This window comes from Lissotriton helveticus, chromosome 8, assembly GCF_964261635.1.
Source record: "Lissotriton helveticus chromosome 8, aLisHel1.1, whole genome shotgun sequence".
Taxonomy (NCBI): Eukaryota; Metazoa; Chordata; class Amphibia; order Caudata; family Salamandridae; genus Lissotriton; species Lissotriton helveticus.
In genome coordinates this window covers 1529086710-1529101753 of record NC_136069.1, presented here as the reverse complement: position 1 = coordinate 1529101753, position 15044 = coordinate 1529086710, and the positions used below count along the sequence as shown (strand labels likewise).

The 15044-nt window shown below is 49.7% G+C and overlaps 1 protein-coding gene across 4 annotated transcripts in view; it reads left to right on the top strand.

Annotated features, from left to right (window-relative positions):
* ACER3 (alkaline ceramidase 3) overlaps positions 1–15044 on the top strand; it is a 188465-nt gene that overhangs the window by 25275 nt on the left and 148146 nt on the right. Inside the window, exon 1 of one of the 4 annotated variants that reach the window (XM_078658517.1) lies at positions 5543–5563. The exons of the other annotated variants lie outside the window; for them this stretch is intronic. The gene's annotated coding sequence lies outside the window, so the exon portion shown is untranslated. Of the gene's footprint in view, positions 1–5542; positions 5564–15044 lie in introns of those variants that run through there. 4 annotated transcript variants of the gene reach the window in all.

Genomic DNA, 15044 nt, shown 5'->3' with positions numbered 1-15044 from the left:
CAAAGGGTTTTGCCCATTATGTGTCTATGGGAAAATGTGTTCATGCATATGGCCCTTTGAGCCTATGCATAGTTCCCCCTGTGACTCATGACCACAAAATCTATCTTCCTTATTGCAATTACGTCCGCTTCGCTTGAGTTAACTAAAGACACTGTCAGTCAACCGCCATGCACTACCTTCTTCCTGGACAAACTGGTGCTTAGAACTTGGGTGGCATATGTACCCAAAGTTGTGACTCCTTCCTCATTGGATTATCCTTCTTTGCCTCACCCCTTGAAAGAGGAGTAGAGACCCCATTAGTTGGACATTAAAAACGGTTTGAATTTTTATATTGTTGGTACAAAGACTGAGGTTTTCTGGAGGGAAGAAAGGAAAGGCAGTGCAGAAGAGGATGCTGTCGAGATGGGTAATCCTTTTCATTAAGATCTACTCTGTATTAGCCAAAAATCAGTCCTTGAAGGTCCGAGATCCCAATCGACTATGGCCAAGGCCACAACAGTGGTTTTGGCGAGAGGGCTGCATGTTCTTGATATCTGAGATCGGTGCATACATTCACAAAGCACTACCGTAGCAGCCATGTCCCACCTGAAAGTTAATATGCTCCCTTATCCAGCATGACTTTTTGGACTGAGCTCTCTTCCCCAGTCCCTCTACCTTTGGGGGGTACTTCTTTTGTATCCATTCTAAAGGTGAACGATGCTTAGCCCACCACAAAACTTCGTGTACATATGATAACTTTCACCCTAGCCATACCACCAATATGGCTACACCATTTGCCCTTTATTTATCGTCTACACAGCACAATAGATATCAGCAATCAAACTGTTTTGTGAATATGTTACCATACTAAGACTCTCCCCTGTATGTGTGTTTTGTCATACTTGTTGTATGTCCAGTAAGGCTCTAAGAGGGAATCCCCCTCACACATGTAAAGCACATTAGCGAGTGCTACACATTTCTCAAAATTACACAATCACTTAAAATTAAGTAATTTGCACCTACACACTTTGGTCCTGAGGAAAGCCAGTTTTAATCATAAAGGCCTGGCTGAAACATGTAGACCACACCTGGATGTAGGAGACCCTAATTAACACTCCTCTAACATCCAACAGCCTTTTTTAATGCTAACAGTGACCCAGTTATTAAAATATAATTTACCCTCCGGTACTGGGATCCCTGTATAGCTTTTAAACTTTCACCTTAACGTCCCTACACTGCACACTCAGAAACATACCTGCTCTGCTGTATTCAGGCGTCAAAGCACCTCCGGGACACACTCGGTGTCACTGGGTGGGCCCGATGATGAAGCATGCCACCAACCAGGTTGATGGGTGAGGGCTTCATGAACAAACAAAAGGGTTTGTACCCTGTCTTACAGTCTTGAGTCTATGCAAATTCACAAATAGGCTAGTCCTTTTTGATCTCACATAAGAAACTAATGTTAACATACAGGGGTGGCACTTCTAGGTGGCTCGCTCCATCCCTTCCGGGGCGGTAGTCTAGTAGTATGATGCTGGGGAGGGAGAGATACGCTAAAAGTGAGGAATCTGCGATCAAGTAGACTATCCAGCCACCAGAAACAACATTGCAGAAGGTAAGTAACCTGTTCTGTAGGTATGCATTTTCAACCACTTGTTAGGGCTCGGCCTACGTCCCACGAAGTGGGCGTGGCTTAAGAGTCCTTTTATGAGGACTTCGAAAATCTAACCTACGAATTCCAGAAAAGCTCGTGATTTTTGCTCGTTATTTATGGCAGCTGCATGGCAATTGGGCCTAGCATGCCTGTGTTTTTAAAAGCCAGCATGCAATAGGCCATAGGCATTAGAGTAGCTCCGCCTAGTGCATATTCCGTGCGGACACGCGCAGCAGAAGGGCATATATCTTCAATTACCAGCTGTCAGGGCCCGCGGTAATTGAAGACAGATGCTGGGCGAACGTTTTTTTTTTTTTTTTAAATCCTTTCACGGAGCTCTCCCTGTCAGCGCCTCTTTAAATATACATCCTTAATCCTGATATGTGTACAAAATACTTTCTGCAAGTAACTTGTTTCTGTTCTTTTGGAAACCATTCAAGCATTTTCCGGAACATTGGCACATGTTTCACGTTTTGCCTGTGTTCCCGCTCTGTGTCAAATAAAAATGTGATACCAGATCTTACGTAATCTTGTAAAGAAGCAGATAACATGTACAAGAGTCCTCTAATACTTTCCAAAGTTCTATCCTCATGTCTTAGTGGCAGTTACGGCGCCTTTACTGTTTGAAGATGCCCTCCAGGTAGTAGACGGTAGAAACAATTTCTATGCAAGAACTGGGTAAAAAAGACATCACGCACTGTTGTGGAGGAAACGGCCAATATAAAAACCTGTGTGATTTAAGCCCTGTTAAATCATATTGCAGACCAGCAGTACCAGGCTCTATTTTGCACATTTGCCCCAGTTCCTCACTCGGTGACCTCACAGTGCTTCTCTGAACTTCTTGAATTCGCCCGAGTTCTGCACAGCGTCAGCCGGCGTCAGAACGCTTGCTTGCACTTCATGGATTTACCTCTGTCCTGCCCTCCATTAATTCATAGCAGTTGTACCCCCACCTGTGTAGTCATCAGCGTGTTTACCAGTCAGGAGGTCAGTGAGTGACGTACGCTGTGTTGTAAAGCGCTCTGACACCTTCGGGTAATGTTCGCGCTATATAAAATCGCATTAAATAAAAAAATACACAAACATGCAACATAAGACAGAACGCCCCCCGTCTCTCGAAGCGCTTAGAAACGCTGTAGTCGGAGCACTTTAAGAGTGACAAGTACCGCGGCGTGCCCATGCGACGCAGAGTGTGTATCCGGCGTTAGAATGTACATAAAGGAGCGGTGCGCGTGCCCGCCTTGTAATCCGCTCTGATATTTTACAAAGGGTGACTTGTGTGATCTGATGAACAGCTGTTAAACTTGGGAGGCCCCAGAAATATAATGTTTGTTTTGAGCGAACAAGAAATGTGCACTTAAACGTTTCCAGTCTCTGCGGAGGGTGTTAACAGCAGTTAGACCCTCTAAATAAGCACTACCTCCAGCGAGCAGGAAAGGGCAATTAACAACTGTTAATGCCCAGCAGCATCTGGGCACTAAGGCCTCTCCGGTCTCCTGCAGGTAGGCAGACAGAGTGGCTATCTCCATCAGAGCCCTGTCTGACTTCAGACTCGCAGTGCACGCACCCTGCTGCAGAGGGCTGTGTGTAGTGTGAATAGCAGCAGGCCGGTCCTTCATCCTTATGAGGTCGATGAAGCGAGTACTGCTGGGTGGGTCACAGTTACGTCTATTAGCAGTGCCTCAGAGAGTTTTCGAGACAGAACCTAAAATCGAGGGAATATTGGGAGGGGAGATAGTATGTTTCATTATTGTACAACACAGGGCTGGGCAAAATGCGGGGTGTGGGGGGAGGTATTTCTTTTTGAGGGGTCACCTCAACGTGATGAGGGTGGGAGGGACCAGACCTGATTTCTGATTCTGACTTAACACGTGGCCGCTTCAAGCCAGTGTACTGGGCCACTTGCCTGCACCCGGAAGCACATTCCAATGCAGACTTGCACGTGAGAGGGAAAGGGCAATGAAAGGAAATTGACATAGAAAAGGACACTATCAACAACCCTTTAATCACAAATCCAGTGTGGGCGCCCAGGGCGGGTGGTCAATGTACCCCTGCATCCTGGGCGCTCTGGCTGGCACTGGGGCGGTCAGTGGTTACTGGGCAGTACCCGTGGTAGGCGTGCCTGTAGTCACTCTCTGGCACTGCTGCACTCTGACTGAATGACTCAGTTAATAGTCTCCATGTGTAAAGTTTACTCACCAACGAGCACAGCAAGGATGCTAGTGCAAGCAAGTGGGGAAGTAAAACACAGCAACCATCAGGGGGATCAAAGAGCCCTCTGTGACTGTGAGTGCAGAGTGACTGTGAGTGCAGAGTGACTGTGAGTGCAGAGTGACTGTGAGTGCATAGTGACTGTGAGTGCATAGTGACTGTGAGTGCAGAGTGACTGTGAGTGCAGAGTGAGTGCAGAGTGACTGACTGTGAGTGCAGAGTGAGTGCAGAGTGACTGTGACTGTGAGTGCAGAGTGAGTGCAGAGTGACTGTGACTGTGAGTGCAGAGTGAGTGCAGAGTGACTGTGACTGTGAGTGCAGAGTGAGTGCAGAGTGACTGCGAGTGCAGAGTGAGTGCAGAGTGACTGCGAGTACAGAGTGAGTGCCAGAGTGACTGTGAGTGCAGAGTGAGTGCCAGAGGGACTGTGTGTGCAGAGTGAGTGCCAGAGTGACTGTGAGTGCAGAGTGACTGTGAGTGCAGAGTGAGTGCGAGAGTGACTGTGAGTGCACAGTGAGTGCGAGAGTGACTGTGAGTGCAGTGAGGGTGAGCATTGTGTGAGTGCAGTGAGGGTGAGCAGTGTGTGTGTGTGTAGGGTGAGCAGTGTGTGAGTGTGCAGGGTGAGCAGTGTGTGAGTGTGCAGGGTGAGCAGTGTGTGAGTGTGCAGGGTGAGCAGTGTGTGAGTGTGCAGGGTGAGCAGTGTGTGAGTGTGCAGGGTACGAAAACTCAAACTAAATCCACCACACACACAAGACCCCACACACAAGACCCCACACACTCACCACCACATACTCACCACCACACACTCAGTGCGCACCATCACATACTCACCACCACACACGCAACCACACACGCAACCACACACACAAACAACCACACCGTCAGTGCAAACTTTCACCAGACACAGACACCATAAGACATCAGTACACGCTTTCACTGGGCACAAACACCACCAGCCGTCAGTGCAGGCTTCCACCAGGCACAAACCACCAGACGTCAGTGCACGCTTTCACCAGGCACACACACCACCAGCCGTCTGTGCACGCTTTTACCAGGCACACACACCACCAGCCGTCTGTGCACGCTTTTACCAGGCACACACACCTCCAGCCGTCAGTGCACGCTTCCACCAGACACACACACCTCCAGCCAGCAGTGCACTCTTCCACCAGGCACACACACCACCAGCCATCAGTGCACAATTTCTACAGGCACACACACCACCAGCCATCAGAGCACACATCAATTGTTAACGCATCCACAATTAACTATTGTAGCAATCGCATTATGGTGCACTTTACTTTTAAACATATTCATCTAAAGCGCAGCATGCCACTACTGCTACAATTACAAAACAACCCACATAATTCTACTACACACCACATGCATACACTCCATAACACATGGCTAAAAGACATCACCATTTACAATGCCATTGGCTCTAACTCAAATCCGAGACCTATTGCATTTCCAATGCTTGTTTTTTTTAACTGATTCTGTTATCTTGTCTGTGTCATACTTTTTTGTTAATTGTGTTTTTGTTCCAATTAGCAGCGTAGTGCTTTCCTGTCACTGCAGGAGTGACTGGGCTTCAGTTCCATTTTTATTTCTCCATTTGTTTTTCGTCTCTGTTTTTGGGCAGAATGCTGAGTCTTGTTGTTTAACAAAACTCCTGATGTTTCTTACTATCCCAGGCATGAAGGACTAGACTGGAAGACAAGGTGAGCTGCATCACTTAATTACAATATTCTAGTTTTTCTGCGTTGAGTGCACCCTAATGGCAGCACTTTCTGCAATGCAAAGTTACTGCTTTTTAGCTGGTAACCATGCTTAACTATCTGTGTTCAAAAACATTCATTGCTGGCAGTGTACCAGTTATGTTTTCGCTTTCTGTTGTCCCTTTTTTTTAACTACTGTTCAGTGCTCTGCTCCCTCACTTTTAATGTAGCTTATCCTTTTAGCTCCGTGTTTTCACACAGATGTTATTTTAATTTGATTTTAATGTCTGTATTTTTCACATATTTTGCTTGTTAAGCTTTAGTTCTGATTAGCAGTGTAGGGAACTCACCTATTAGACCACGCCCACTGCATTCCATTTGTAGTTTCAGCTGCCTTTCTAAATTGCTTTCATCTTATTGGTGAACCACTCCTCTATGTTCCGCCTTTGGGTGTGTTTTCACTTTCCTGGCAACTGCCCCTTTTACATGTGACCTTACTTTTGGGTTTATTTATCATTAGTCCGGCACACTATTTTATTTTTTGCGTTCAGTGGACTAGCAACTTTTCTTGCTTGCTCGTGACCTCTTGTTCCCTTTGTGCGTCTGTGATCTAATCCGGTCTCTGAGCTCTGCTCATATTGCCTTTGCTCCCGACTCCCGTTCTCCGTGCTCACCACCTCCATAGTTTTGTTTTGTTTTAGCCAGCATGTTTGAAATGTCAGCATTTTTTTGGTATAGTTTGTGCTGTGGTTTTGTCTGCATTTTGGATGGGCATGTCTCTGCATTTCTGTGGGCTTGTGGGAGCCAATGCTGGGACTCGAGCCCGATTTCCCCAGTTCCGAGGTCTGCGGCTCTTTTTTTTTTTTTTAATATATCTTTTTATTAAATGCAAATAACAAAAAACATAGAAAGAAAAAACAGAAAACAAGGCAATAAATTACAGTTGTGTCATTTCGGCGCTGGGGGGATACATATTCAAATCAGATGTCAGAAGTATGTAATGAGATTGGGGAGGGGGGAGGAGACCAGGAATACGCAAGATATCTAGATTCCCGTGGAGGAAACATCAGGTTGGGAGGATGACAGGTCGGTATCCAATTCTGAATGGGGGGGGGGGGGGAGTACAGATGTCACCACGATATGCGTTCCATTGATTCCAAATTTTCCCCCATTTGCGGGGCATGCCACGGAAAACATACACTGTCTTTTCCCTAAACATGCACCAGTCCATGTTTTGTTGCCACACCAGAACTGTCGGTGGCCTCTGGGCACCCCACAACTGAGCAATGTCTCTCTTAGCAATCATATTACCCAAGGTCACCCATCGAAGCTGCGCCAGGTCGTAATCATTCGGCTCCCAGACATTCAACAGACACCGCCTCGCCTCAGGCATTGATTGCACACCCGTGACCTCACTCGTAACTTCATGCACGCGAGTCCAATAGCTCATCACCGCAGGGCATTCCCAAATGATATGGAGAAACGTACCCACCAGACCACAACCACGCCTGCACAGTCCATCCACAGAGAATCCCATTCGCACCAAACGGGGACCTGTCATGTAGACCCTATGGAGAATTTTGAGCTGGACAAACCGGAGGCGCGCCGGAATAGCCACTTCCTTCGGGGAAGAGATTGCAGCCTGCCAGTCCTCGTCATCAAGCTCCAGACCGTCACCAGTACATACCTCTCGAAGGTTACTCAGTAGGTCGGTTCTGGCATTGATCAACTTTTTGTATATGAGTGAGATCGTGCTGTCAGGGACATGCCCGTCTAGCACCCGATCTTCGAGCGGGGACGCCTCCGGAATATCCGAGCCCAGTGGAAATACAGACAAAACCGCGTGTCGGATTTGCACATATCGAAAGGATTCTCTATCATTCAAATCATACTCAACTTTCAGCTCCTCAAACGTCTTGACTCTACCCTTGATCCACACATCATTCACCCTGCTGATACCGATCACATCAAACTTATCGAAACCCTTCGACTTCCAGAGGGAGCCAAGTTTTTCCGATGCATAAAGCGGGGTAGCGCGGGTCGGCCTGTCAGCCCAGCCCAGGGCCGCTGTAGCGCGATGCCACACCTGCACCGCTGTCCTAGTGGGGCCCGTGAGAGATCCGCCAGCAGATTTCGCATACAGAGCCCTGTTGTAGTCTCCACCAGGCAGCAGCCATCTATCTATCTCAAACGCTGTGCTCGGCAAAGGACCGTAAGTGCAATGGTTAATGGCCCCCAGCTGAGAGGCCCAATAGTAGCGGCGGATGTCCGGGAGCGCGATACCCCCGTCGTACCACGGGAGCGTCAGTTTCGCAAGAGCAATACGAGGACGCCCCCCCCCCATACTAATTGTCTCTGTAGACTTTCAATCTCCCGGAAATAGCGGGCAGGCACAATATCCAGTGTATTTTGCAACGCATAAAGGAATCGAGGGAGCGACATCATCTTAAATAACGCCGCCCATCCCAGAGGGGAGAGAGGGAGCCTGCCCCACGCAGTCACATCGGCACGGAGGCGCCGGAGAGGGGGCAACAAATTGCGTTCATACCGAAGCACAGGATCCAAGGTGATAAAAATCCCCAAGTATTTGAATCCCTCCCGTACCACCGAGATAGGACATCCATGAGGCAGGAGAGGAGCCTCGCCGTATAGAACATAGATGCAAGACTTCGACCAGTTGATGACCAGACCGGAGTTTTTACGGAAAGAAGTCAAAATGTCAAAAAGGACGATCAATGATTTCCGAGGCGACGTAAGATATAGGAGTATGTCGTCTGCATATAAGGATATTCGGTTATCAAACTCCGGAGTCCATCTAATGCCCTTCAAGGACCGTTCCCATCTCAGCCATGCCGCCAATGGCTCCAATGCAAGGGCAAACAAGAGAGGGGACAAGGGACAGCCCTGGCGCGTTCCCCTACCAAGAGCAAAGGAGGCCGAGACACGACCGTTTACCACCACTTGGGCTAAGGGGTCGGTGTAGAGCAATTTCACCCAGTCGATGAAGGTGGGGCCAAAGCCAAATTTAGAGAGAACCGCCCAAAGATATGGCCACTCCAGCGTATCAAACGCCATGGTGGCGTCCAAAGACGCCAAGATGGCCGGTTCACGCAGAGTCGCCGCTCGCGCGAGGACTCCATGCAGGCGCCGGAGATTAAGTGCCGTGTTACGATGGGGTATGAATCCGGATTGGTCCGGGTGAACCAGGTCGCCTATGACCGTGACCAAGCGGTTGGCAAGCACTTTGGCCAGAATCTTCGGTTCGGCGTTAATCAATGAAATGGGCCTAAAGGAGGCGCAGCGGTCACGTGGCTTGCCATCCTTGTGGATCACCACTATGGAAGCCAATCTTTGGTCAGGAGGGAGGGAGCCTGCCTCCAGCGATTCCAAGAACATCGACCGCAGATACGGTGCTATCACATCCGGACGGAGCTTATAAAGCTCTACAGGGAGCCCATTAGGACCCGAGGCCTTCCCCGAGCGAACCGAGCGGATGGCCGTAACGACCTCATCAACTGTAGGCGGAGCTTCTAGAAGATCCCTTTCAGGGTCGGACAAACGTGGCAGTGAGATATCGCGCAGGAGCAAGTGGGAGTCCTGTTCAGGTCTATCGGAGACGGGGGAGTACACTTCCCGGAAATAGTCAGCGAAACATTCAACAATATCAGCAGGGTCGGTGATACTCACGTCATTCACATCAACAATCACAGGGACCACCCGACTCGCGCGTTCCCTCTTATCCAGCCAAGCAAGCAATTTCCCCGCCTTATCCCCCACATCATACAGACGTCCCTGTTGTTCCCTGCTCATCTCCTTCGCCGCATCAGTCACCAGCGCTCTATACTCAAGTTGTTTTAGCCCCAAAAGGTGCAACCTCTCCGGGGTGACCTCGGATTCCAACTCCCCTTCAAGAACAGTGATGTCATTTTCAACACGGACAACCTCCTCCCGCCTACGTCTCTTGACATTGCCAATTAAGGAGAGGGCCTGGCCCCGAATAACAGTTTTGTACGCTTCCCACAACGTGACAGAGGAGAACACAGAACCCACATTTTCAGCAAAGTATTGGTCAATTGTTTTAATTAGTTCCGCCCTAACCTTGGGGTCGCGGAGATACCAGGAGTTTATCGGGGCCACCCTACCCTCCGAACCCAAGTGAGCGTCCACTACCAACCACAGTGGGGAATGGTCCGAGATACCCCTAGCCAGATGTTTCACCTCCCTTATGGAGGAGGCCTGGGAGGAGGGCATCAGCACATAATCCAGTCTCGAAAGCTGCCATGGGCACCAGAGTGGAAATTATACTGCAATTGCCCAGGATGAAGCAGGCGCCAGCAGTCGGTGAGCCCTAAAGCCTCCAGGAAGTCCCCCAATCAGGATTGTGACTTCGCAATTTCTCGGGGAGGGTAGCGATCACACATCCCCGACACTACAGAGTTGAAATCCCCACCCACTACAAGCAGACCCTCGGGGACTCCCAAGATCACTCTTCCCAAATCCGCATAAGTGGTAGTCTGAAGACCCGGCGGCACGTAGACGGGGAGCAGGGTGACAACCATTCCCTCCCAGCTCCCCACAATGGCAGCGTACCGTCCCCTGTCATCAAGGATGATGTCGTCAACAGCAAGAGGGAGGGAGTTCCGAACCAGAATGCCCACCCCCCTGGAGCCAGAAGTGAAACCTGAGTGCGCGACGAGACGATAGCCACGCCTATTCATTGCATGGCACGTATTGCCAAGCAAATGCGTCTCCTGAAGCAAGACCACATCAGGGGACAATTGTCGCAAGAGCTGCAATACCACGCCCCGTTTGATCCTATCCCCCAACCCGTTAACGTTCCAACACAGTACCTTAAGTCCCCTAACCCCCATCCCAGAGATCAACCCCATCCCCACCCCACACCGGATGCGACACTGTACAACAGGAGATCATCAATAATATGCCTTGAAGAAAACAATGAAACGGAAAGTGTAACCCCCCAACCCCCCAAACGACCCCGTACATCATACCCCCCCACCCCGCACCCCTGCGTAAGACTCAAAAGCCACCCCAACTTGCAGTGTGCCTGTCGCCCTAACATACAACTATTCTACGAAAAGAACCCCAGAGGAGGAAGACTCACCCACCCCCCCGCCCACACCCCAATAAGACAGCATGGTAGCAAGCAATAGTGGCATAGCACCTAACCACAGCCGAAAGTCAATACGATGGACCGGGAGCTGATTCTGCCCCCTATTCCTGCTCCACCGGGCCTCCCTCCGCACCACCGGAGTGTCCAGAATGTTCAGAACAATCTGGTCCCGGGGGCAGCGTATCCAGCCAGTCACTTGCCGCCTCTGGATGATCAAAGAAAAATGTTCGTTCGTTGTACACCACACATAACCGGGCCGGGAAAACCATGGCGTATTTCATGTCTCTAGTCCTCAGTCTTTTTTTCACCCCCTGGAATCAGAGTCACTGTTTCTGAACCTGCTGGGTAAAGTCCGGGTAGAAGCTGACTGCAGTGTTCTCATAAGCCGTTGGACCAGATAAGCGTGACGCTTGCAGGATCGCATCCCTGTCCCGAAAGTTAAAGATCCGAGCAATGATGGGACGCGGAGTGGCTCCCTGCTTAGGCGGGCCACCCGGGATCCGGTGTGCACGTTCAACAGCAAAGAACTTGCTGAGGCCCTTGGGTGCTAGATGATTCAGGACCAGATCCTCCACCAGCAGGTCCACAGAGGATGCTTCCGAAGTTTCCGGGACACCAACCAGACGGACGTTGTTTCGTCTTGCACGGCCCTCTAAGTCGTCCAGGCGTCGAGTGAGATAGTCACGGGCGGCTCGCAAGTTACCGACCTCTGCCTGTAAATCGGAGACGTCAGTAACAAGACTAGATGTCTTTAGATCGAGGGATTTGACCTTTTCATTAGTTTTCGCAAGGTCAGCCCTGATCAAGGTAACATCGATAGCGACCGTATCAAACTTGTGGGCCAAGGCCTCATACTGTTGACCCAGCGTGGCCTTCATCCCGGCAATGGCGCCCATGACGTCCCTCAACGACAGTTCTTCATCCATCGGGGAGTCTTCTCCTACAGTGGCCGGGGATTTAGTCGATCCACCCGGAGAGCCCTTGGCAAGGGTGTATCTGTCCATGACATTTGATTGCACGGTGCCCCCTCGCGTTGCCGGTCTGGTCTTGCGTTTTTCTCCCTCAGGCTTGGTGGCCATCTTAGTTCGTGCGCCCCGAAGGGTAGTCTGAGACCTAGTAAAAATGGCTAAAGTCGATGCGCCCGCAACAATATAGAAATGAGGATGAGAACCAATCACAAAGTGATAAATGGCAGGGGGCCGAGTCGCCAGTTGGTGAATAGTGGTTAGGTTGAAAGCAGCAAGCCAGGGCGATCGAAACAAAGTCAATTAGGTCTAAGCACGAGAAACGAAACTGAAAGTAGACAACCGGGCAAAGGAGGCTCGCATGATCCGTTGTTGTTCAATTACTGTCCGGCTGGCAGAGAAACCGAGCCCGGGGGCAGTACCATGGAGCAGGCCGGAAAAGTTCAAAAGTCCATATCTTCAGCTCCCGATGTCCAAATCGAAGTCCGAAAACGGATAAACGATCAGCAGGGCCGTGCCAATAATAACCCGTCGTCCAAATCAGGATAGGGTGCAGGATAGTCGGTGGAGGTGGCGAAGGTCCGGGAGCCCTAAGCTCACGCGACCATCTTGGGTGCGCGCTAAGCTCCTCCTCCAGGTCTGCGGCTCTTGATGTTGTGCTGCAGCGTCTCACTGGAACAGTCTGCATCAATGTGTTTCGGTCTTCTTTTGTTTTGCTTGGCATGCCTAGTATGTGCTCATGTCCTGGGAGTCTGCTTGGGTATGGATGCATGTGGCTCTGGTTTGCAGGAATGGTTCCTTTCTCTAACTGTTTCCTAGTTCGAGGCGAACGTTTAGTAATTTGTGGGTTTTTTTTCCGCTTCTTTGCTTGGATGTCAGGTCTGTGTACTAAACCAAGGCAAAACCAAAGACAATGATGGACGGAGCGTTTGAGCAAATCAAACACTCACCCCCAGTCAACTGATCTGAGTTTAATCCATCATCATTCTTTAGCTCACTCCACCACTCCATTTCAGACATGGCTATATGCAAATGAGTCTGACTCTGTGCCTCATGGGAACAGTCCAGTTCGAACTGTCAAGCCATGTCTTCCCTGGACCGGAAACCAGCATCCTGGGACCGGTTTCGGGTTCATAACCCCCATCCGCCAGGCTACCTTGAATCCAGTGGCAAAGTGAGCAAGGCACCCACGTCTGGTCATACCTTGCCAACTTAGGGCGAACAAAGCAATACCAAAGGGGATGATGGACAGAGCGTTTGAGCAAATCAAACACTCACCCCCAGTCAACTGTTCTGGGTTTAATCCATCAGCATTCTTTAGCTCACTCCACCACTCCAGTGCAGACATGGCCATATGCAAATCAGTCTGACCCTGTGCCTCATGGGAACAGCCCAGCCCGAACTGCCAAGCCTTTTCACCCTAAGTGGGAAGGGTATGCCCAGACGTGGGTCCCGTGCTCACTACGCCACTGGAGTCAAGCTATCCTGGCTGAAGAGGGGTGAAACCCCGAAACCGGTCCTAGGATGCTTGATTCTGGTCCAGGAAAGACATGGCCTGGCAGTTCGGTCTGGATTGTTCCCATGAGGCACAGGGTCAAGACTGATTTGCATATGGCTATGTCTGAACTGGGGTGGCGTGGTGAGCAAGATAACAATGGATTAAACCCAGATCTGTGACTGGGGGTGAATGTTTGACAATGTTCGACATTTCGTCCATCATCTTTTTGTGTTGCATTTTCACCCTAAGTGGGAAGGGTATGCCCAGACGTAGGTACTGTGCTCACTACGCCACTGGAGTCAAGCTATCCTGGCTGAAGAGGGGTGAAACCCTGAAACCGGTCCTAGGATGCTTAATTCTGGTCCAGGGAAGACATGGCCTGGCAGTTCGGTCTGGACTGTTCCCATGAGGCACAGGGTCAAGACCACCGTTCCCTCTAGGGCGCGCGCACCTCCCCTTACATCACCGCGCACCAACTCACTAGGAGCGCGCACACAGGACGTCGCGCGACAAAGTCACGCCGCCGGCCGATTTGAAGAAGCGAGCGGCGGGAACATGACAAGTGTAGGTAAGGAGTCGGGGGGGGGGGGAGGGCTGGTGGCTATGTGGGAGCGCGGGGCAGACTGTGGCCTTTTGTTTAAATATTGCTGTTAATCGGAGCCCATTTCACGGGCTCCGATTAACATCAATACTTAAACAAAAAGCCACAGTCTGCCCCGCGCTTTAATAACAAAAGCGTAGAGACAGTTTCCAAACACAGCGTGTGCTAAAGTACACTTTGTGGTTGGAAAGTGTCTACGCTTTTGTTATTAAAGCACGGGGCAGACTGTGGCTTTTTAGGTCTCGTGACCTATCAATGCGCATGCGCATTGAGAGAAGCGAGACTATAGGGCTTTAAACAAAGTTTACCTAACTGTGGCGATTTGGTGCTGTGCCCGTGGCTTTTAGGTCAATGCGCAAGCGCATTGACCTAAAATGCGCGTGCACATCACCAAATCGCCGTCTGTTCCCTCAGCCGCACTCCTCCCACACCTTTGAAGTGAAGCTTAGCTTCACTTCAAAGGCCCCGGCTGCTTCACACCCTCATGCCGCTCTCCCCGCTCCGCCCCCTCCCCTGCCCGCCCGTGTGCATTTCTCCTCCCCACAGCAATGCCCTCCGTCTTGTTTCCTTTCTTGTTTTTCTTTCAGGTGAGATATCTTTTCCATCATTTGCGATAATACAGTTCTCATATGCTCTAAATCACAGTTGCCATTTGACCTGTGGTTTACCAGGAATCTGGAGAAATGGACTGGGTTAATGATTAAATAACTTATTTGAAGCCATACTTTAACAAGTCAAATAATTTTCACAATGAAACAAGCAGAGGAAACACACCTCAAAGCTAGTTAAGTCTTGAAAGTTGCCTCAATGCGTTCCTGCATATAAGCTTCTGTTGCAATAATAAACTGTGTGAGCAGTGAAAGGTTGTCTATATTTAGCGCACTCTACTCAAGCACATTATACTGAGCGTGTGTGACATTTCCAGCATGCACGGAGAAAACGTCACACAACCATGACGGCACGCATTGGTACACAAATGTCTCAGGAGGCTGACGTGCACAGCTTGGAACAGCGCGTGCAATAGACTCAAGGCAGTAGGATGTGGGGTTCAAAATCTGCACATGAAGCACGTAACGATGTAGTGATTTTTTTTGTTTGAATCTGTTATTTGAGTTTTTCAAGATTTCCAAAATAGTACAACATGCACATAGCTCATATAATTGTTCGAGGTTCGTGTCAGACAGTTACAGGGAAATTAACTCGTGATTCAAATACTGCTAAAAATAAAACAGAAAACTGTAATAATAAAACAAGCACTGGCATAGCCAATAGGCCTCGCCTTTGGAACC